This window comes from Asterias rubens, chromosome 12 (assembly GCF_902459465.1).
Source record: "Asterias rubens chromosome 12, eAstRub1.3, whole genome shotgun sequence".
Taxonomy (NCBI): Eukaryota; Metazoa; Echinodermata; class Asteroidea; order Forcipulatida; family Asteriidae; genus Asterias; species Asterias rubens.
This window is the reverse complement of record NC_047073.1, coordinates 5,502,528-5,525,607: the sequence shown is the minus strand read 5'-3', so window position 1 is coordinate 5,525,607 and position 23,080 is coordinate 5,502,528. Positions and strand designations below refer to the sequence as shown.

At 38.8% G+C, this 23,080-nt stretch overlaps 1 pseudogene; it reads left to right on the top strand.

Annotated features, from left to right (window-relative positions):
• The first annotated feature begins 393 nt into the window (after positions 1–393).
• LOC117297809 lies at positions 394–21,676 on the top strand (annotated as a pseudogene).
• Positions 21,677–23,080: the final 1,404 nt, after the last annotated feature.

The window sequence follows — 23,080 nt, the reverse complement described above, 5'->3', positions numbered from 1 at the left end:
GACAGGTCCCCGCGGCTTGCTGTCAGATCCACGATTCCATTGGATACAATCATCGTTTGATAAACGTGCAGGGACAATGCGTGCGTTCGTTTAGCTTCCCTGGGTCGACCCCCGGTGCCTTCGAATAGCTTCCCTGGGTCGACCCCGGTGCCTTCGAATAGCTTCCCTGGGTCGACCCCGGTGCGTTCGAATAGCTTCCCTGGGTCGACCCCGGTGCGTTCGAATAGCTTTGACGTCTGTTTCAGTTTCAGTTTCTTTCCACAGTTTCAAAATCACAATCAGTGTAAAAAAAAAAAAAATTATAAAGAAAAATATGTTTTTATTTATTTTAGTCACAGCGCCCTCTATGTTCGTTCATTACGCACGTGTGTTGTTGTTGTTGTTGGTGTGTGTGCACGTCGTGCCATCTTTGGTCGTGCTCGCGCTAATAATCAAAGTGTTGTTTTCATTGACGTTGTGTCAAATAGACCTAATAATGGAGTCAACGGTTGATAGGGAGCTCAAGCGGAGACTTGGGAGGCCATTACTGACAGAAGATGAACGAAAACGATCAAAAAAAGAGGCAGATGTCAGATACAGAGAGCGCCAAAAACTACTTACTTGCAACATGAAACTGCCGGTGTCAGTGTTTCAGCTCTGGCGATTAAAGGCAATGCAGCTAGGGCGTCTCTCGAACGCTGAGTTGGCGACATTGCTGCTGAATACGCACACACAGATGCAGAAGTGAGTTATTATAACGAGTCTCCTGAACGAATATTTTTTGTTTTGTTTTACCAAGAAGTGACAGTGTAGTCGTAGGACAGGCAGAACGCTGGGCGAAGGGAGTGTTGTTGTCATAGTGGTGGTTTTGTGGGTAGGTCAGAAATCTCATTCTCTATTTTAGTATTAATATTAACAATAAATGATTAATATTAATGTCGACAACTTGACTCGACGTGTGGGTAACCTTTTTTAAATAAAGGGAGGTAACTTGGTACTGTAGTACTACTTAGACCATGGCCCAGTACCGGGGCGCTGTTTACTCCTTTTTTTCGAAATTTTGACATTCTCGCTCGAACTAGTACGACAGAGAATGTCAAAATTTCGAACAAAGGAGTACAGCGCCCCTGTTACTAAGTACTACTTCTACGCTAGGCAGATAGATATAGGTGGAGATGAAACTTGATTTAATTACAGGCAGTGGACACTGTTGGTAATAACTCAAAATAGTTTTTAGCGTAACAACTTTTTAGGTAACAAGTAATGGGGAGAGGTTGATTATATTATATATAAACATTGAGTGGCTCAGAGTGGAATTGGAGGAATCCAAGGTAAAATTTTCACTGTTCCATTTCACGAGGAACAGTCCAAATTTTACCGAGCAATAAATATTCCTTCCATTCCACGAATTAAAGCCACTCAATATTTGTATTATATAACTGACATAGATCCTTGTCATTTGATGTACTTTAATTTTAAAGGTATAACATTATGACAAATCACACAAATTACTGACCACCAAAAATCATATAGCGTTGCGTAGTCTCAGCAACAATGCACAAATCAGATTACAACCTTTTGCACAGGTGCACCTTTGTTTTAGCAGTGGCGCTGTACTGCTCAAAAACATTGGCAACAAGGATGATCCTAACTGTTGAATGGGAAATGCTATTCCCCATGGGCGAATAAGTCTTTATGATCGCCGGTGCCGATAGGAGTAATGGTGAATGTCACTGAAGTAAGTTCCACCTATCAAATGACAAGGATCTGTATGTCAGTTATATAATACATGTATAACCATTGTGATAAGCTCCCTCTGAAGTAACGTAGTTTTTGAGAAAGAATTAATTTTCAACAAATTTGATTTCGAGACCTCGAAATGAGGTCTCGAAATCAAGCATCAGAAGGCACACAACTTTGTGTGACAATGGTGTTTTTTCTTTCATTATTATCTCGCGACTTTGATAATTAATGATTGAGCTGAAATGTTCACAGGTTTGTTATTTTATGCATATATTGAGATACAGCGAGGGGTAGACTGGTCTTTGACAATAACCAATAGTGTCCACTTTCTTTAAATTAACTTAGATTTTAGAAAGAACATGGTGCATTTTTAAAATAAATTATAAACTACATTGTGATTTTGGGCATTACTAAATTAAAGAGTAAGTAAGAGCATTAACTATTATGTTATCACACAAGCAGGAGTGGAATACGGAAAATCATAGCGCTTCTGCGTCCCATATTCAATGAGGCCGAAGGTTGAGTTGGATATGGGACGCAGACCCGCTTTGTTTACTCGAATTCCACGAGTGCGCGTTATAAGGAATTTATCCTCCAGTCTCACGTGCAACGCGCAAAGTTTACAATTTCAGATCGTTATTTCGCGGCAAACAGCATGCACACACACTAAATTTAGAATGTCTTTTTTGCTTTGTCCGTATATGGAGAAGCATTGACATTCACACAACGCACTGTGTAATAAAAACAGAGGAAGTAGTATGTTTTTATCCCCCTAGTAGTTCGAGCATTTGATTGGTGGATTAGCGCGTACTGGAAGATAGTAGAATTTGTAAAAGTTCTCTACTCATTTTTAGTATTTATTAACACTACAGATTTATTTAATTAAGAAAAAACAATTGAATAATAAAATATTGCTGCATCAAATTAGTCATTTCCATGTGTCACTGTAAAATCTAACTGTAAATTAGACCCAGAACTGGGGTGCTGTACTCCTTTTTCCGAAGTTTGTCATTATAGTATGGGTTGATCGTGCCCATTTGTCACTATCGGTTGAATGATTTTTTGCAGCACAGTGTAAAATGTCCATGTATTTTGTCTCAGAGTGCTGGGCGAAAACGGTTAGTTCTGGGGCAGGCCCGCGACCCCAGCCAGGACTGACATTCGTAGTTACAAAGTTTAACAATGGTCACTGGATCTATTTCTTATTTGTATAAAACAGCATAATTTTTTAACTGTAGATCTGCTGACCGATCGTTTGTGCCACTGCCCCAGCCAAAGTTGACATCACCACCTCATGAAGTTGGACCTGACCATGTTCGAGGGGACACTTCTGAATATTCTAATGCGTAAGTTTAAAGCCATGTCACACCAGGCAATTAACAGGCAACCAGTGTGAGTCAATCTCAAAGAGAAGAGAATCCATTCAAATGTGAATCATGTTTCTTGGGAATTTTTTCTTTCTTCTTGGGAATCGTATTTAAAGACATTGTTTAATGTCACCTGGAAGTGGTATTTTTTCAAAATAAAGCTTTTGTCACTAATATATGTGTTTTGATGAGTGGAATGTGAATAAACAGTTAACTAAGGTTTTAAAAATCAGTTCTTATGTTATTTACAAATTTAAGAGTAGACCCCGACCCGCGAGGGCGCTGTTCGTGACGTTAATCGAGGCAGACTTTGCCTGTAATGCGTAGAGTAAACACAATTGCAAAGTACATGTACGGACCAAGTCGTGAGTTTGTACGTTTCAAAAAAAAAAAAAATTGTTTTTTTCCGGCAATGCCGACCAGGTGTATTGCTGCTGAATGCAGAAAAACACTTTTTGAAATGTACCAACTATAGAGTTAAATATATGAACTAGAGGGCGCACTGGTCTATATACGCGCTCCGGCATGTGTGCAGGCGGACATTTTCTAAGTTGACAAAACTGGCATCTCACAGCATGTGTTTGTGCGGCCATTTTGTAAGTTGAACAAACAGCATCGCCTGAGCATTCAAAAATAACAAAACTCAAACGTGTATTTCATATTCAATGCGCGTGCAGAATGACGCACTTGTCATCTTGCGGTCCCGTAGCTTGTGCACGAAGCATCACTCGTGCGCCCTCTAGTTCTTATATATAACTCTATGGTACCAACTCATGACTTGGACGTACATGTACATGTACTTTGCACGTGTGTTTACTATACGCATTGCAGGCAAAGTCTGCCTCGATTGACGTCACAAAAGGGGTAGGCGGAGTCAGCCCCCAAACAACTTAATATATTTTTTAAATATATAAGTCGTGACAAACAATTACTAAAAAAATTGCTTTATTGTTCGTAAGCATATACTCTTATGTTTGAAAGAAAAAAAATTATATTTCCAGGTGACTTTAAAGATTATTCATGTGCTGCCAAATGCTTGCACTACAGTTTGTTGACTCCAAGTTGCCTGCCAAACATGCCTTGTGTGACAAGGCCTGTGTGTTTTGCAAACTACAAACTTTGTGTCTGTATACAGTGTACTGTACCTTAAATATACCTTATAATACCACAAATATTGACCCAAATTATTGGCACTAAAGTGCAGCAGCTTTAGATAAAGCATTTTGTGAATCATTTCACTTATTAGTGATGTGGTTAAAATTGGAAAGAGATAAGTTACGTTTAATCCCTCAAAATAGGAATCTGAGAAGTGCTACCGACAGTAATGGTTCCTAGATTGTGTATTCTAAGTGCAGATTATGTATTTCTAGGGGGATGTAAGTGCTCACAACTATACGTACTGCATTGATCTTAGTAAAAAGTGTTGCTGAATTGCTGCCACTGCGAATACACCTAGGCCAATGCCTAGGCCAATGGTTGTTTCTACTTCAAAATAGTTCCCGACGGTGCTGTATTTTTTATTACCACCCCAAAGATCTCACCACTATGCTACCACGCTGCTTGTTGGATAATGGCATTCCCAATACATTATTTTTTAAATTAGACTTTGCCTCATTCATTGTCGGCTACTACCCAGGCTTATTTTGAGCCCGTATCAAACACATACATAAGCTGCTAAGCATTGGGAGAGAGTGCAGTTTCCTGACCTAAAGGAGATCCCAATCCGACCTAACCATGCTCAAGGAGAACCTCTATAATAAGCTAGATAAGAATGGTTTATCATTATTATTAATATCACATCTGATGAAGGAGAAGAAACAAATGAACAACTTGATGAGCAAGTCTTTCCTATGGCTTGTAATTTAAAAAAAAAAAAATTCAAAATATAATAATTTGCAGCTGTCCTCGTCATTTTTGACAAAGCTACATTTGTTACATTATTTTAATCCACATTTGTGACATTTGTACAGATGCATCCAATCTGACGAAGAAGCAAAAGAAGAAACAAATGAAGAACTTGAGTAAGTTTTTGCCATGGTTTTAAATTTTTAAAATAATATTTAACCAAATAAAGTAATTTGCAACTGTCCTTGTCGTTGTTGACAAAGTTATATTTCTTTAATTTCAATCCTTTGTTGTACAGATGCGTCCCGTCTGATGAAGAAGAAGAAAAAGAAGAAACAAATGAAGAACTTGAGTAAGTCTTTGGTATGGTTTTTAATTTTTTTATTTTTTATTTTACCAAATGTAATAATTTACAACTGTCCTTGTCATTACTGACAAAGTTATATTTCTTACATAAATTCAATCCACATTTTGACAGATGCATCCCATCTGATGAAGACGAAGAAGAAGAAGAAGAAGAAACAGATGAAGAATTTGAGTAAGTGTTGTGTATAGTTCTTAGTTTTGTATTGTATTTTACCCTCTGCAAGGATTGCAACTGTCCTCATCATTAATTGACAAACACTTTGGTCAAGCTTGCTGTTGACCTTTAAAACCTAATCAAGATAAAATCTGCAGGCCTAAATCATGTTACCTGTGAGTATTGTTGTGCTTTTAACTTTTTGTTTATAATTGTTAACTTGTGTATTGCCAGACTGGTGTCCTTTGTAACCAGCCTTGTGTCATGTTGACCTTTTGTGACCTTTAACCTCGGTCTTTTCATTGACCAAACCAGTACAGGATATCACTGCATATTGTCTGAATGCTTGTCTTTTTCAAGTAGAGGATAGTCCTCCTTCCTGTGCAATAATAAGAACAGTGTAAATGGGATATTAAAGACAGTTGGTGTATCTCAACATAATGCATCAAATAAAGAATAACAACCTGTGAAAATTTGAGCTCAATTGGTTGTCAAAGTTGCAAGATAGTAATGAAAGAAAAAAAACACCCTTGTCACACAAAGTTGTGCTAAAAATTTAATTCAAAATCAAAATTACTTTTTCTCAAAAATTACGTTACTTCAGAGGGAGCCGTTTCTCACAATGTTTTTTACCATCAACCTCCCCCCATTACTCGTTACCAAGTAAGGTTTTACGCTGATAATTATTTTGAGTAATTACCAATAGTGTCCACTGCCTTTAACTTGTTTCATCTTGAATTTATTCAGTATCTTAGATTCAAACTACATAGAGCAAGGTGACTTTATTTACCTGGATGACGAAGAAGATGAGCCGGACATGGACTCTGACGTTGAATGGAAACCTGGAGCGTGTTCAAGTAATCTTTTAACACCAAATAAAACAAGGTGAGCTCTTTTCTGTTTTGCTTTCGAACAGATTTACATTAAACTTAAGTTCGAGTCACACTGCAGCAATAACGAAAACCATAACGATCACGACGCAAAGAGTTGCATTCTGCGTGGAGCAATTCAACCAATAGAATGCATTATCTATGCGCCATGATCGTTATCATTTTCGTTAACCCTGCAGTGTGACTCGCCTTCACACGGTTTAAAGATAATGATGGTAGAAAGCTTTCCTTTATTATTTGCTGAGAGATGAGTAAAACAAGTCACGATAACTATATTTATGTTTGCTTTCAGATGCCTAATAAAATGCTTCAGTCCTGAAGTCTTTGATTATTTGAGTAAGAAATTACCTCTTTCTCAAAAACTATTTAGTTTCTCGCAATGTTTTACTCTAACAGCTCTTCATTGCTCGTTGCCAAGTAAGTTTTTATTCCAAACAATTATTTTAAGTAATTACTAAAAGTTTCCAGTGTCTTTATTTGATAATACAGGAAAATGAATATTGGATCAGAAAAAGACAGTGAAGAAGAAGTTTGTGAAAGCGATGACGACATGGAATCGGGGAGACAGATGCCTGGTATGGAGTATTTCACACGTGATGGACTCCATAAAGTCATGAAGGACCCCACTGGGCTTGAAAAAAGCAAGTTCTATATCATCTCACATGCAAGGCTTGTGGACTTGGCACTTCAAGTATGTGCATCATGTTCAATGTGTCATCTGCCTGTACATGTTGATATAACTTCGAGAGGGACTTCACCACATATAAGCTGGGTAAGATTACTTGACTTGCATACATGGTACCTGTGTAACTGTAATGATTCACTGATGCAAAATAAGGGAATAAAAGGGTAGCGACGAGTTCTTAAACTGCCGTTAAAAAACGGCCACGACCCTGCAAGGTTTAAAGCGGCAGTTTAAGAACGAGTCACTACTCTTTTATTTCCCATTCTTAAATACTTTTTTGGGGTAAAAGGCATAATAAAGTAAGAAACTCTGTAAAACTTATCAGTTTTGTCGATGACCTTGAGCTCAGTACGTGTTCTGATATTTATGACAGAAACAGTTTTTAGATGCGCGTAGTAGTAGTAGTAGTATTCATCCTCGTATTCATGGGCCAACATGACATGGCGAAATCCATCACCACTAAGAACGAGGTTGTGGGATAAGCGTATCAAAAAACATCCGGTTGTAAACACCACCAGCTGGTCATTATCAACCATTTAAACGCTCTCCGCCAAAAGGAATAGCGAAACTGTATTTACAAAAAAGTTGAAAACCGATTCAACACACTATGATTCCCATTCAGAAAATACCTTTTCGGTCAAAAAACATCAACACTTTTTGTTCAAAAAGTAAAATAAATGCAAAAATTATAATTGTTCAATGATTTTTTTCAACACAACACCCCTCCAGATGAAATGGTAAGGCCCTCGGATAAATAACTCCTTATAAGGGAATGCTATGCGCGTATCACGTGATGTGGCACAACTGTCCCGGCCGTTGCTCTCGACCAATAGGAATGAAGAAACTGTCTTATAAGCACAGGTGCAAGCTCGCGTGTCACGCCCATGTTTTCAATACTTTTTACTGGTCATAAACAAAGGTTTATACACACCCACATGACGCGCTCTCTACCAATAGGAATAGCGAATTGCCGTGTGATATAAAAGCCCGAGCCGAAGGGGAGGGCCTTTATCACACGGCAATTCGACCGTGCAAGGTTAAGCTCTGTATGTTTCCACCTCCATGGTATGTTCAGTATACATGTTACATGTACATGTACAATGTCCGTACGCGTGTGTTTTCCGGTTCCGTTCGTGCGCATGCGCGTATAGTCTTGGTGCATATTCGCTGGTTTTCCTTTCACACACAGCGCGGCCAACTCACCGACAGCGCCTGCATCGCCCGTAATAAGAAACGTCTTGCATCAAGACAAGCGCGGAGTCTCCGCTCACAACCGGTTATAAACAAAGGTTTTAACACCCCCACGTGACGCGCTCTCCACCAATAGGAATAGCGAAACTGTATTTATGAATGAAGATTTATTCATGGTTGATAAAAACACCGCAATAAACCGGCTAAAAGCCGAAACGTACTGTTTACAAAAAACGGTCATTAAAAATATAACATATATTTCAAAAAAAGAATAAAATATCAAGTAATTCTTGCTTTGGATTGTTCTTTTGCTAATGAAATACCTGAAATTATTCAAATTATAGAGTATATGTACGAACCATACTGTAAATTAAAGCAATACAAGAGCTAATAGATATTAATTTAATTTTAAATTTGCATCAGGGATAAAGAATATTAATTTCAGTTTTTACCCAGACATTGGTACATGTGTGTGCTAGCACAGGCATATAATACAAGAGCTGTTATGAAAACTGATTTTGGCCGAGAACGATAGCCCAATGGAACAGCCTGCCAGCTGTTAGGTAACTGACACATAGAAATTATTGGGCTATCGCTTTTTATTCAATGCAGTAAACAATATACTTAAAAATCATTGGTTGTTAAAGCCATTATACACTTTCTGAACAAAAACAAAAATAAAAGTTCACAGATTTACAAATAACTTAAAGGGTTTACAGAAATTAATGGTAAAAGACTTCTTTTGAAATATTATTCCATGAAATGCTTTATTTTTTGAGAAAACATTTACCCAATTATCAATTATCGACATCGAGAATTACGGATTATAGTAAACACATGTCGTGACCTGGCAAAACGTGCGGAAACAGAGGGTGGGTTTTCCCGTTATTTTCTCCCGACTCCGATGACCGATGACCTACTGTTATTTTATATAAGTGGTGATACACAAAGTGTGGGCCTTTGGACAATATATAGTTTACTGAAAGAGTCTAATGGCTTTAACTAACTTGGATTAAATTAGAAAAAAAGCCAATAGAAAATAAAGAGTACATTATTTGAATTGAAGAATAATGTATGTGTCTTAAAAAATAAAATCCATGCATGGACATCTACGAATTTGTATTTTACAGGTTTGCAAAGGGGATCACATTGCAAGGTTCTGTGGACAGGAGACCTTTCATCGTTCTCATATCGGTGATCTGCAACTGTCGGCAGCACTGTTTCTTTCAGGAAACAATTTCTTAAAAGTTCAACGCATGTTTCGTTTCATGAATTTGGCCAGCATTCATTCCAGTACACACAGCGCAATTCAACAAAAGTATGTATGCCCAGCTGTGGAGGAGAAAGCAGAGATGTTAATACAACAGGCAAGAGATAAACATAGAGGAAGACCACTGACAGTCCTGGGTAAGTTTCCTATAAGCAGTGTTGAATGACTCGAATCCAGGACTCGGACTCTAGTCCGTCTCGAGTCACAATTTCGGTGACTCAGACTTGACTTGAGTAATCGCGGCAAAAGACTTCGGATTTGGACTCTGACTCGGACGTGACCATTATGACTCGGACTTGTCCCTGAGGAGTCGTGACTTTTGAGTCACTTATTTTCAAAAACCATACCTTCAGTTTTAAGTATTAAATTAAACAATTCTGATGATCCAATCGTCATGGCCGGAATGTAATTAGAGGAATTTTGCACTTTTTCATTTTTATTTCAGAAAGGTTTTCTTTTTCTAAACCATTCAACTTTGTTGGATACCTATTTTTCTACTGAAATGAATAAATCAGGGGGCCTATATAATTTTTTTTTTAGGAAAAACATTTTTTTTTTTTATCTTTAGAAGAGATTCTTGGACAAGGAATACAACTACATGATGTGTATTTGTAAAACCTGAAATGAAAATTAAACTGCAGGTACAGAACTTCATTTAAATTGTATGAGTTTTATTTTGTCATTTCATATTCTTATTTTTTGCCATTTGGTTTGCAATCAAGTGTTCCGATATACATGTAGGTGAACCGGTTGAAGTTTTCTAACTAGTTAATTATTTTAACAAGTGACTTGTGACTCGGACTCGGACTCGAACCAAGTGACTCGGGACTCAGACTTGACACAGGTGACTCGACTACAACACTGCCTATATGTCCCTCAGCACCTTTTATCTGTTGGTATTGTCATCAATCAGCATACACTTATTTTATGTGAATCTGAAGCCGTGTTCACATTGAACTTAAAATGGTTAACTTACTGATATTAAGACCAAGTGCGAACAGTCGGTAACTTACCGACACCTCGATGCTGTTAGCTTAACAGGCCGATTTGAGCCGCGGTACATGTAACTTAACAATGTTAAATTAAGAGGTACTCTGTCCAAGAAGTCCAATGCGAACGCACCAATCCGGTAACTTAACAATACTGTCACGTGACTTCTATCTAAAAGGTCTGCTGATGTTCAGACCACTGCATGCAATGAACGCTGCTATGAAAATGTCAGGTTAAAAGCATGGCTGCTTTTCCACTGCTTACGTAGCACGCGGAGCCCAAGCTTGAGCCGGAGCCCAAGCCAATGGTTTAGGAAAGGCCCCTGTTAAGTTACCGGGCACAAAGTAAGACAACTTTACCGGGCCGGTTAGATAATTTACCGGGCTGGTAAGATAACTTACCAGGCCGGTAAGATAATTTTACTGGCTGGTAAGATAACTTACCTGGCAAGTAAGATAACTTACCGGGCCGGTAAGATAAATTACTGGGCCGGTAAGATAACTTTGTACCTAAGAGTGTGCAACAGTGTTCAATAACTTTTCATAGTGTGTATATTGTAAGAATAATTTGTATAAAAATTTGGTCCACACATAAATATCTTGCTTAACAGAAACTGGTTATACCAGCCCCAAATTTCTTGCAACTGGTGCCACACTCATTTTTTGCTTAGGTAAGAACTAAGCAATATTTTGTGCTAAGCGCTAACTGTATATCACAATTAGGCCCTGATCTACTTAACAAACAATGGCAAAGGGTTCATTTCACAGCGGCTGTTCATGATCATTTTACATTTATGTCAGAAACAAATTTGATTAGAAAATTACAGATGTACCCTTTGTCTCACATCACTCCAGATGAAGTTATTTTCTTATTTAATGTTTTTAAGAGTTTTAGCCTCTATTCCTATAATTATTTGTTTTTTTTGTGTGAAGTTGCCAAATTAATAATATACAAATATAACATGGTTTGATGAGGGTCACTAGTCGATAATTAGCTCCCCAAGGTATTGGTAGTTGACAAACTAGTTCCCTATACTTCATACATATTCAGTTACCGGAACATGAATTTTGAGCAAGAGAAAATGATTACTGTGAAACAAAATGCACATGATAAGTTTGTTCATGTGTTGGATGTCGCTTAGAGAAAACTGTTCGTGCGTGTATACAAAATGGTGCCACGGTCAATAGCGCCCGGTAGTGCGCATGACAAGTAGAATAGCTCACAGGGAACTATTACTTGTTATGCGCATTTACCACTTGCGTGAATACTCATGTGCGCGCTTGGTAGTTAGCAAAATTAATACCTGGCACGTGATGATGAATGGACCAATGAGAACTCGACTCTCTGTCATGAATATGTATAGTAATAATAAATAATATTATTAGTCATTATCTTGAAAAAATAATTTTGTCTGTGGGAAAAAATCATATATCTTATAAAATCCTTTGATTTTTTCTTAGGTGATGGGCGCAATGATAGCCCTGGACACTCAGCACAGTATTTGACTTACACAATGATGGAAAACGACACAAAGGACGTTCTCCATGTAGAAATTATGGACAAGCGTGAGGTGGGATGGTGAGCGTACGAATGGAGCCCAGGGCTCTCTTCAAGGGTCTGAAGAACCTGAAGGAAGACAACATGGATGTTACAGAGATGGTTACAGATGCACACAATGTAATCACAAAAAAAATGCGTAAGTAACAATTGTTCACAACAGTCAGATGCACTTTGGCAATCAGATTTTAAGATTTAAAGACACTGGACACTATTGGTAATTGACTATAAGACCAATCTTCTCACTTGTTGTATCTCAACTTATATGCATAAAATAACAAACCTGGAACAATTTTAGCTCAATTGGTCATCAAATTTGCGAGATCATAATGAAAGAAAAACACCCTTGTCACACAAGGTTGTGTGCTTTCAAATGCTTTATTTCAAGACCTCAAAATCTAATTCTGATGTCTAGAAATCAAATTCATGGAAAATTACGTCTTTCTCGAAAATTACGTCATTTCAGAGGGAGCCGTTTCTCATAATGTTTTATGCTATCAACCTCTCCCAATTATTGTTACCAAGTAAGGTTTAATGCTAATAATTAAAAATGAGTAATTACCAATAGGCTCCACTGCCTTGTATAATGGAAACTTGCATCAGGGATAAAGAATATTCATTTTGGTTTCAGCCGTAATATACATCGATGTGTGTTAGCACCGAATACTCAGAACTTTCCTGAGCTCTGTGAAAAAAACACAAGCATATTACTCAGCCTGTGGGTTTCAATTCAATTCAAGAGCAGTGTCTTGCCAACTAGACTACCGAGATTGCCTGATACCCCTAGCTAGAGGCAGTTTGAATCCTATATTGTTTTTAACATTGGGTCCTGCAACAATTAAATAGATGGAAATTTGCATCGATGCAATTTTTGTTTGTTTATTACTGGACTTAGTTATTGATTTTACATTTTAGGAAAGAATCTGTGAAAAATGGGTTGGTGAAAACCGGGTTTCCATATTTTGTTTTTGTGGCTTTAGCAGTGCATACAGTGTGAAGTATTTACGTCCAATTGAACCTATAACAGTATTATTTCTTATTGGAGGGATTTTGTTTTGTTTTACTTCACTATTGACTGCAGAAATTCCTACATGTTCATGATGACCACACCTTCAATCAGTACTGCCCTTACAGTTGGAAAGTCTCAGTGCAAGTACATGTATACACACTTGCATCTTATTTCGTTTAAAACTCACACATTTATTTTTCTGTCCTTGTAGGATCCTTACCTGAAATTAAGCACTCGCATGATATCTGGCATGGAGCCAAAAACCTGGAGAAGAAAATTACAAAGGTTTGTTTTTTGTTTTGAATTGGAAGATGTGCATAATTCATAGATTCATACCTCGAAAGTTTCATTCATGGATTTCCAACTTTTCAGTTTTAAAGACACTGGACACTTTTGGCAATTGTCATAGACCAGTCTTCTCTTGTGGTGTATCTCAACATATGCATCAAATACCAAACCTGTGAAAATTGAACTCAATTGGTCGTCGAAGTTGCCAGATAAAAATGAAAGAAAATACACCCTTGTCACACGAAATGTGTGCTTTCAGATGCTTAATTTCGAGACCTCAAAATCTAATTCTGAGACCTTGAAATCAAATTCGTGGAAAATTACTTCTTTCTCGAAAACTATGTCACTTCAGAGGGAGCTGTTTCTCATAATGTTTAAAACTATCAACAGCTCTCCATTACTCGTTACCAAGTAAGTTTTTATGCTAATAATCCGGTCGTGACACTTGTGTCCTTGAGCAAGATACTTTACTATAATTGCTTCTCTTCACCCAGGGGTATAAATGGGTACCTGCGAGGGTAGAGGTTGATATTGTGTATGAAAAGCCACAAGCGCCTTACAGGCAGCTCAGGGCTGTATACTCTCAAGGGAGCTGAGAAACATTACAGGGATGTTATTGGCCCTATGACCAGGGCACTAATGTAAAGAGCATTGATACGGTTATTGTGAAATGCGCTATATAAGAATTTGTTATTATTAATTATTTTTAGTAATTACCAATAGTGTCCACTACCTTTAAGATAAATGGTAACAAATACTTACTTGGTAGTCCGGTGTAAGGTTAGGGTTAGGGTTAGGGTTAGGGTTAGAGGGTAATTTCACTTTGAAGTAATATGGTTATGGAAAAATGTATCAGTTTTTGTCCTCATATTACGAAAAGTTTTTTTAGTGTGGACATAATCACTCTGGATTTTCGGCGTAATTTTGGAACCCCCTTTTTGTCACAGATTAATTTATTGAACATTTAACGGTTCAACACAACCAAACGGGTCTGAAAACCACAATGGTTCTTGCATTACAGGTTTCCCCTCTGGCAGCCAATAAACCACTAAAGTACTGGATACACCATATCACAAACCATTTTTGGCACTGTGCTAAAACGTGTGGTGGGTCAGCTGAGGTGTTCAAGGTAGGACTTTTAACATGCCTCCATTGTTTGAAATCAAGTGAAATACAGAATTATTTCAATGTAAGGTTCAAAGAAATAATGTATTATTATTTTTAGTAGTATTATTTTAATTTTTTACTGGTTCATAGAATAAATGTATTATTATTTTTAGTAGTATTTTTATTGGTAATGAAACCAAAGATGCCTCAAAAGTACTTTAATCAACGTAGCTTGCAAGCCTGACCAAACTTGTTAACAAGTTTGCTTGCTATGTGAACCAGAAAAAAAAACGGGGTTAACTACTCTTCCACAATAAGGGTTCTGGTTACTTTTACACGCCTTACCAATGTTGTTTTAAAGGGAAGGTACACATTTGGTAATTACTCAAAACAAGTATTAACTTAAAAACTGACTTGGTAACGAGCATTGGAGAGCTGTTGAAAGTATAAAACATTGTGGGAAACGACTCCCTCTGAAGTTACATAGTTTTTGAGAAAGAGGTATTTTCTCACTAAAATAAGTAAAGAGTTCTAGCTAGAAGTATTTTATTCCTATCTGAAAGTTCATAAATTCGTCCAATAAGGGTGTTTTTTCTTTCATCATTTTCTCGCAACTTCGATGACTGATTGATCCCAAATTTTCACAGGCTTGTTATTTTATGCTTATGATGGGATACAAGAAGTGAGAACTCTGTTCTTTGACAATAACCAATAATGTGTACAGTGCTTTTAAGGGACCTACCTCAGCTTAATGTCCCATCCGAAGAACATAGCAACAGCTTGCTCAAGTGTCATGACAGGAGCTCGAACCCTCACTCTGCTGATCAGAAACACCAGAGCTTGAGTTTGGTGTTCTCAACCACTTGGCCATGACACGACAATAACTATTTACTTGTAACAATGTGTCAACACGGTGTCATGGTCGAGAGGTTAAGAGAGTTCAAGTTCTATTGGTTAAGTCATCAAAGTGTGGGTTCAGGTCCCAGTCCTGACACTTTCGTTCTTGAGCAAGATGCTCTTACCATAATTGCTTCTCTTCAACCAGGGGTATTAATGGGCTGGGAGGGTAGAGGTTGACATTGTGTACGAAAAAGCAACTGGAGCGCTACAGCAGCCCAGGGCTGTATACTCACAGGGAGCTGTGAGAGATTACGCAGAGTGATTTTGGCCCACTGAGCAGGGCACTAATGTAAAGCGCATTGAGGCGCTATATAAAAACCAGCATTGTAGCCACGGTGGGCGGTGCCAGGTGGGCCTTTGGAGGACCCACAATGTTTGCCCAGCATCCCAAACAAAATACACTGTGCTGCCCAGCACAGATTTCCCCCAGATTGCACTTCAGCAAAGAAAAATAAATAATTTTGTTGAACCACGTGGCCTTGATGGACCAAATTGTATTTGGTTGCAACCAATAAAATTGGAATAGCTTCAACACTGATAAGAACTTGTTATCATATGAGACCAATCCAAGAACTGATTCAGCGGTAGTGCAGTTAATTACAATTCCATAAGCTAAAGTAGTAGTCCAAGCCAGTTTTCTATACCGTAGTAGTTAAAAAGCAGGATAATTCTTCTCAGTACTGAGAAGTCTCCCGAACATCCAATCTACTCTGCGATAGTTGAATAAAGAAAGACAGCTCTCTAAGAACAAACTCTACCTGGCAAGTAGATACACACATGGTGTTACCGCAAACCAAATATACATATGATTATTATTATTTACTGCAGCAAAAGTGGTGTGGAATTCTGCACCATGTGACCAACAAGCATGGGTGGACAGTGGGAGGAGGGACCCGTTCTTTACGCTGTGATCATGGAGAGCTGCCACCGTGTGGGAAGTACCTTGTTGCTGGATCTCCACCACATGTTGCATTAGCAAACATTGTCACGGATGCAAAGTTCATCAAAGATATTCCCTTCTACATCAATTTCAGGTATGAAATAGATGTATACATTTTATATTCGGTTTGCAGTACCAGATGTATACATTTTATATTCAGTTTGCAGTAACACCATGTGTGTATCTACTTGCCAGGTAGAGTTTGTTCTTTAAAGAACTGTCTTTCTTTATTCTACTACCGCAGAGGAGATTTATCGGATGTTCGGAAGACTTCTCAGTTCTAAAAAGAACTGTCTTGCTTTTAAGTACTACTTCAGCTAATAGGATCGTAATTAACTGCACTACTGGTCTCAACGTTTTGACTAGCTTGCTCTAGTCTTCGTCAGGAGACTCTAGGAACAAACTCTACCTGGCAAGTGGAACCACACACGGTGTTACCGCAAACCAAATTATATTGACACCTTACCATGCAATGCTTCAAATCTTATAGATGTATACAATACATTAATATAAAATGACATAAATCATCATCAATATTTAAATATTTTTATGATGGTAGTTGCTTAGGCTCTTGACGTTACGGCGAGGTGCTGGTAACCTCTCACTTTAAGTATTTTTCGGGTTTATGTTTTAAAAAAGAAATTACATATGTTTTGCTCCTGGTGGTTTTGTTTACTTTTACTTGTTATCTTTTTGTGGTTTTTAAACTGTTGTTTTTTACATTTTTTAGTGTTGCTTTTTAAAATATTTTTTGATTTAGTGGTAAGCGCCTCGAGGCCTGGCATAAGATGCCATATAAATACTCTTTTATTATTATCATGTCGGTTTTAAAGGTTTTTTTCAGTCTGTTCTGGGTGGTCTGCTTTCTCCCTATGGCTTTCCTACACTTGGTCCTGTCCGTCGGTCCCTTGCATTGACTCAAACTATATCCTGTAACAAATTCTCACTGGTGATTTCTTGTACATGTTTTGGCAAGTTGTAGTTATAATTGTTTGGACTTGCTAAGTTTGAAGACACAAATGACTGGACAAAGACACATGTTGAAGTTAACTTAACATCACCGCGTTGGGACATCTGTTATCATAAACTCAACGGATCAATGGTCACTAGCCATTGCATATTCAACACAACATATCTTGCTTTTTCAGTTACCATGTCTAAGTCTTGCAATCCTAATGAATATTTTATAATTATTTTTTCCAGACATACTGGTGAGGTTGAGTGTCTGAACAGCCTCATACTAAAGTACGCATCAAAGAGATTTTCCTTCGGGTAAGTCTGTCTATGCTTTTGCATATCCACCATTACTTTGATGAATTGTTTTTGTGGATACTCAGTACTTTCTTGAGTTCTGCCGAAAAATCCGCAACCAATTTACTCGGTTGGGGTTTGAAACCATGACCTTTATATCGCTAGAACAGATGTCTCACATAGCCACTTGGCTAGCTCGGTGGTCTAGTGGTAAGACATCTGCTCTAGCAGGGCAAAGGACGTTGGTTTGAATCCCATAGCCACTGGGCTAGCTCGGTGGTCTAGTGGTAAGACATCTGCTCTAGCAGGGCAAAGGACGTTGGTTTGAATCCCATAGCCACTGGGCTAGCTCGGTGGTCTAGTGGTAAGACATCTGCTCTAGCAGGGCAAAGGACGTTGGTTTGAATCCCCTAGCCACTGGGCTAGCTCGGTGGTCTAGTGGTAAGACATCTGCTCTAGCAGGGCAAAGGACGTTGGTTTGAATCCCCTAGCCACTGGGCTAGCTCGGTGGTCTAGTGGTAAGACATCTGCTCTAGCAGGGCAAAGGACGGTGGTTTGAATCCCATACCCACTGGGCTAGCTCGGTGGTCTAGTGGTAAGACATCTGCTCTAGCAGGGCAAAGGACAGTGGTTTGAATCCCATAGCCACTGGGCTAGCTCAGTGGTCTAGTGGTAAGACATCTGCTCTAGCAGGGCAATGGACGTTGGTTTGAATCCCATAGCCACTGGGCTAGCTCGGTGGTCTAGTGGTAAGACATCTGCTCTAGCAGGGCAAAGGACGTTGGTTTGAATCCCATAGCCACTGGGCTAGCTCGGTGGTCTAGTGGTTAGACATCTGCTCTAGCAGGGCAAAGGACGTTGGTTTGAATCCCATAGCCACTGGGCTAGCTCAGTGGTCTAGTGGTAAGACATCTGCTCTAGCAGGGCAAAGGACGTTGGTTTGAATCCCATAGCCACTGGGCTAGCTCGGTGGTCTAGTGGTAAGACATCTGCTCTAGCAGGGCAAAGGACAGTGGTTTGAATCCCATAGCCACTGGGCTAGCTCAGTGGTCTAGTGGTAAGACATCTGCTCTAGCAGGGCAAAGGACGTTGGTTTGAATCCCATAGCCACTGGGCTAGCTCGGTGGTCTAGTGGTAAGACATCTGCTCTAGCAGGGCAAAGGACGTTGGTTTGAATCCCATAGCCACTGGGCTAGCTCGGTGGTCTAGTGGTTAGACATCTGCTCTAGCAGGGCAAAGGACGTTGGTTTGAATCCCATAGCCACTGGGCTAGCTCAGTGGTCTAGTGGTAAGACATCTGCTCTAGCAGGGCAAAGGACGTTGGTTTGAATCCCATAGCCACTGGGCTAGCTCGGTGGTCTAGTGGTAAGACATCTGCTCTAGCAGGGCAAAGGACGTTGGTTTGAATCCCATAGCCACTGGGCTAGCTCGGTGGTCTAGTGGTAAGACATCTGCTCTAGCAGGGCAAAGGACGTTGGTTTGAATCCCATAGCCACTGGGCTAGCTCGGTGGTCTAGTGGTAAGACATCTGCTCTAGCAGGGCAAAGGACGTTGGTTTGAATCCCCTAGCCACTGGGCTAGCTCGGTGGTCTAGTGGTAAGACATCTGCTCTAGCAGGGCAAAGGACGTTGGTTTGAATCCCATAGCCACTTGGCTAGCTCAGTGGTCTAGTGGTAAGACATCTGCTCTAGCAGGGCAAAGGACGTTGGTTTGAATCCCATAGCCACTGGGCTAGCTCGGTGGTCTAGTGGTTAGACATCTGCTCTAGCAGGGCAAAGGACGTTGGTTTGAATCCCATAGCCACTGGGCTAGCTCTGTGGTCTTGTGGTAAGACATCTGCTCTAGCAGGGCAAAGGACAGTGGTTTGAATCCCACAGCCACTGATGAGCTAGCTCGGTGGTCTAGTGGTAAGACATCTGCTCTAGCAGGGCATAGGACCTTAGTTTGAATCCCACCCTAGTAACTTGGTGTGTATTTGTTCTACTAAGCTCATGGAAAGTACTGAGTAAACAGTGCTTAATTCACATCGGTGGAAGGGTGCAACAATTTTACATTTCATTGATTATTACCAAGTGATATTATTTCAACTATAAAAATGTAAAGACATGCCTGATAACATAAATAATTGGATAAGTTTACGTGTGTTTATGATTCTGACTGAAATGCTTATAGTCTATGGCAGCTGAAACTATGTAATTATTTTATTTATACCCATTCATAAATAAAGACAACTTGGTATTCACGTTACGGACAAATATTGGTAGTTATCTCAACCCAAAGAGAAAGTTTAATAACAAAACTTGTTAACATATTTTCCAGTTACGTTTGCTATCGGGCAAGGAATCTTCTTGCTATTCTGGATTACATGCATAACAAGGACAGACCTATGAAGAAAGATGCGGATGGAAAAGACAAGTGAGTAAAGTGTAGTACCATTTTATTTGTTTTCTGATGAACAGTTGTGCAGGATTCAACTGTGAAATAAGCTTGTGGTCACAGAGTGGTACTACCAGGAGAGGCAGTGGCCATTTTGTGGCGTTGGATTCACTGAACAACAAGTAATTTACCCTTGAAGGCACTGGACACCTTTAGTAAATGTCAAAGACCAGTCTTCTCACTTGGCAAAAAAATAACAATTAAACCTGTGAAAATTTGAACTCAATTGGTCGTCGAAGTTGTGAGAGAATAATGGAAGAAAAAAACAATCTTATCGCACAAGTTGTGTGCTTTCAGATGGTTGAATTAATTTGAGACCTCGGCAGAGGTCTCATATTTGATTAAAATATTTTAGTGAGAAATCACTTCCTTCTCAAAAGTTAGAGGGAGCCGTTTCTCACAATGTTTTATACTATCAACAGCTCTCCATTGCTAGTTACCAAGTAAGTTTTTATATTACCAAATAGTGTCCAGTGCCTTTACAATGGGAAATGATGGCCTTGGCTTTTGATCCAGACTGGAACTTCGTCAGAGGCATAAACAAGCACAAACAAAAAACGCAATATGGACACAGTGTAAACAAGTAAAGACAAAGGGATCACCACTAAGGGCTACCACAACAGAAAAGCAAGTGTCTTGCGTAGAGAAAGGGTCTTAAGACCTGGTCACACAGGCCCCAATAATGAAAACGAGAAAAATAAAAATTCAACCGATTGGTTGAATAAGCGTGGGCCTATTCTGCATTGAGCAATTCAACCAATTGAGGGTGTGCATTTTTATCTTTCTCGTTTTCGTTCTCATTATCGGAGCCTGTGTGACCGGGCCTTTACTCTGACTAGTGAGGGGTTGTTTAAAACTGCATACAGTAGATTCCTGATGCAGGTTATATATACAAATAGTAGGGTCACACGTATAGGAATTGTCCAGCAAGATAAGCATCAAAGATATTTTTACTGTATGATACCATTGTTTACAAACTCACACATCGGTGTATGGGTAAAAACCAAAATTAATATTCTTTATCCCCGATGCAAATTTAACATCTACTTCAATATTCCTATCCATATTAAGAAATAAAGCAAATTCATCGACAGTGATAATTTTAACGCCTGTACATTCAATTTTCAAACAGACATATGGCATGCTGGTCTAAAAAGACTCGCGAGTATAGGGCACAGAGGGTTCGTGTCCCAAAGACATACGATTACATCCCCTCGTTAATGGCGAAGGCTCTTACCAACCGACATGACGACATGCACCCTTTGAGACGACCTCATGCCATGAGGGATGATGACCCTCGAAGAATTCAATCCACCCTGGCCACCAAGCCACGACCCCCAATGGAAGACTTACTAAAGCAGACCAAAACTAGATTTTGAACCGCTGACTAATTTGTACACCATTACCCACAATACACCTTTCTGTTGCAACGATCACAACCCATAAATCTTTACAGAAAATGTTGAGTTTGGTCACATTTTTTCTTAACATGATTTATTGTTTTAACACAATTGAACATTTGGCCGGACGCCAAGCAAACTGATGCATCTAGGTTTATCAACAAAAGAAAGATATAGTCCAATTCACAGAGGGCGTTGTGGGTAGTCAGTGCTTTAACAGTCTCAAGTAGATTTCTTTTATGGCAGTAGATAGTTGTTAAAAAATTATAACAAAGTTTTATAAAAAACAAACATACCCACAAAAGTGCTCAGGGCGCTATTACAAAGAAAACTCAAAAAAAAAAAAAAAAAAAAATCACAAAGAACAAATAAAAAAAAACAGATTAAATGCAAAAGGACAGATCTATTGACATGAGGTGTGTTTTGAGATATGTTTTGAAAGAGTGAATAGAAGTGGATGTTATGATGTGAAAGACAGAAGAAGAAGTTTCTGTCGCGGATAAGAATATTATGTTTTGTTTTACCCTTTATACAGTGATGTGTGTAGTAAAGACACTGGACACTATTGGTAGTTGTCACAGGCCAGTCTTCCCACTTGCTGTATCTCAACAAATGCACAAAATATCAAACCTGTGAAAATTTGAGCTCAATGGGAGACTTTCTGGGACGATAGAGGGCAGCAGACTTACCGGGTAAATCCATTGTTCTCAGAATTATGCGCATGTTCAGAACTACGTAAACAATGGAAATTTACCCGGTATGTCTGCTGCCGCCTAGCGTTGGAAAGTCTCCTATTGGTCGTCAAATTTTGCGAGATAATAATGAAAGAAAAAACACCCTTGTCACACGGAGTTGTGTGCTTTCAGATGCTTGATTTCGAGACCTCAAGTTCTAAATCTGAGGTCTCGAAATCAAATTCGTGGAAAATTACTTCTTTCTCGAAAACTACTCCACTTCAGAGGGAGCTGTTCCTCACAATGTTTTATACTATCAACAGCTCCCCATTACTCGTTGCCAAGAAAGGTTTTGTGCTAATAATTATTTTGAGTAATTACCAATAGTGTCCACTGCCTTTAAAGCACTGCATGCTCAGTACTTTTCCCGAGTCTTGTAAACAAAATCCACAGGCATTACTTAGGTGGGATTTGAACCCACAACCTTTGCCCTTCTAAAGCAGGTGTCTTGCCAACTAGACCCCGAGAGGCAGTTCAAATTTTTGTTCTTGCAGCCGGTATTATAACAATAATCTTTTTTAAAATTATTGTTATTATTATTATTGGCTTATTAAAAAACATTCAAACTTGGCAGCCAGAGGCCGAATTGTGTTTAAAATTACAGAGCATAAGAAAATATAATAATAATATACTATTTTTTAAATTACAGAAAAACATTAGAGGAACACGTTGCCTTGGATCGGTCGAGTTGGTCTTTGAAAAAACGTTTGTAGCCGTTTGTTATAAAATGCATATGGTTAGAAAGATAATTTAAAAGTAGAATACAATGATCCACACAAATTTGCCTCGAAATTGCGTGTTTTTCCTTTTACTTTGCAAACTAAAAAAATTGACTCCCATACGTGGCCGACTGTGTTAGTCGACCAGTTAAAAGGAAAATCATGCAATTTCGAGTAATGCTTGTGTGGATCATCTACTTTTAAAATATCTTTCTAATCACATGCATTTCATAACATTCAAACGGTTACAAACGCTTTT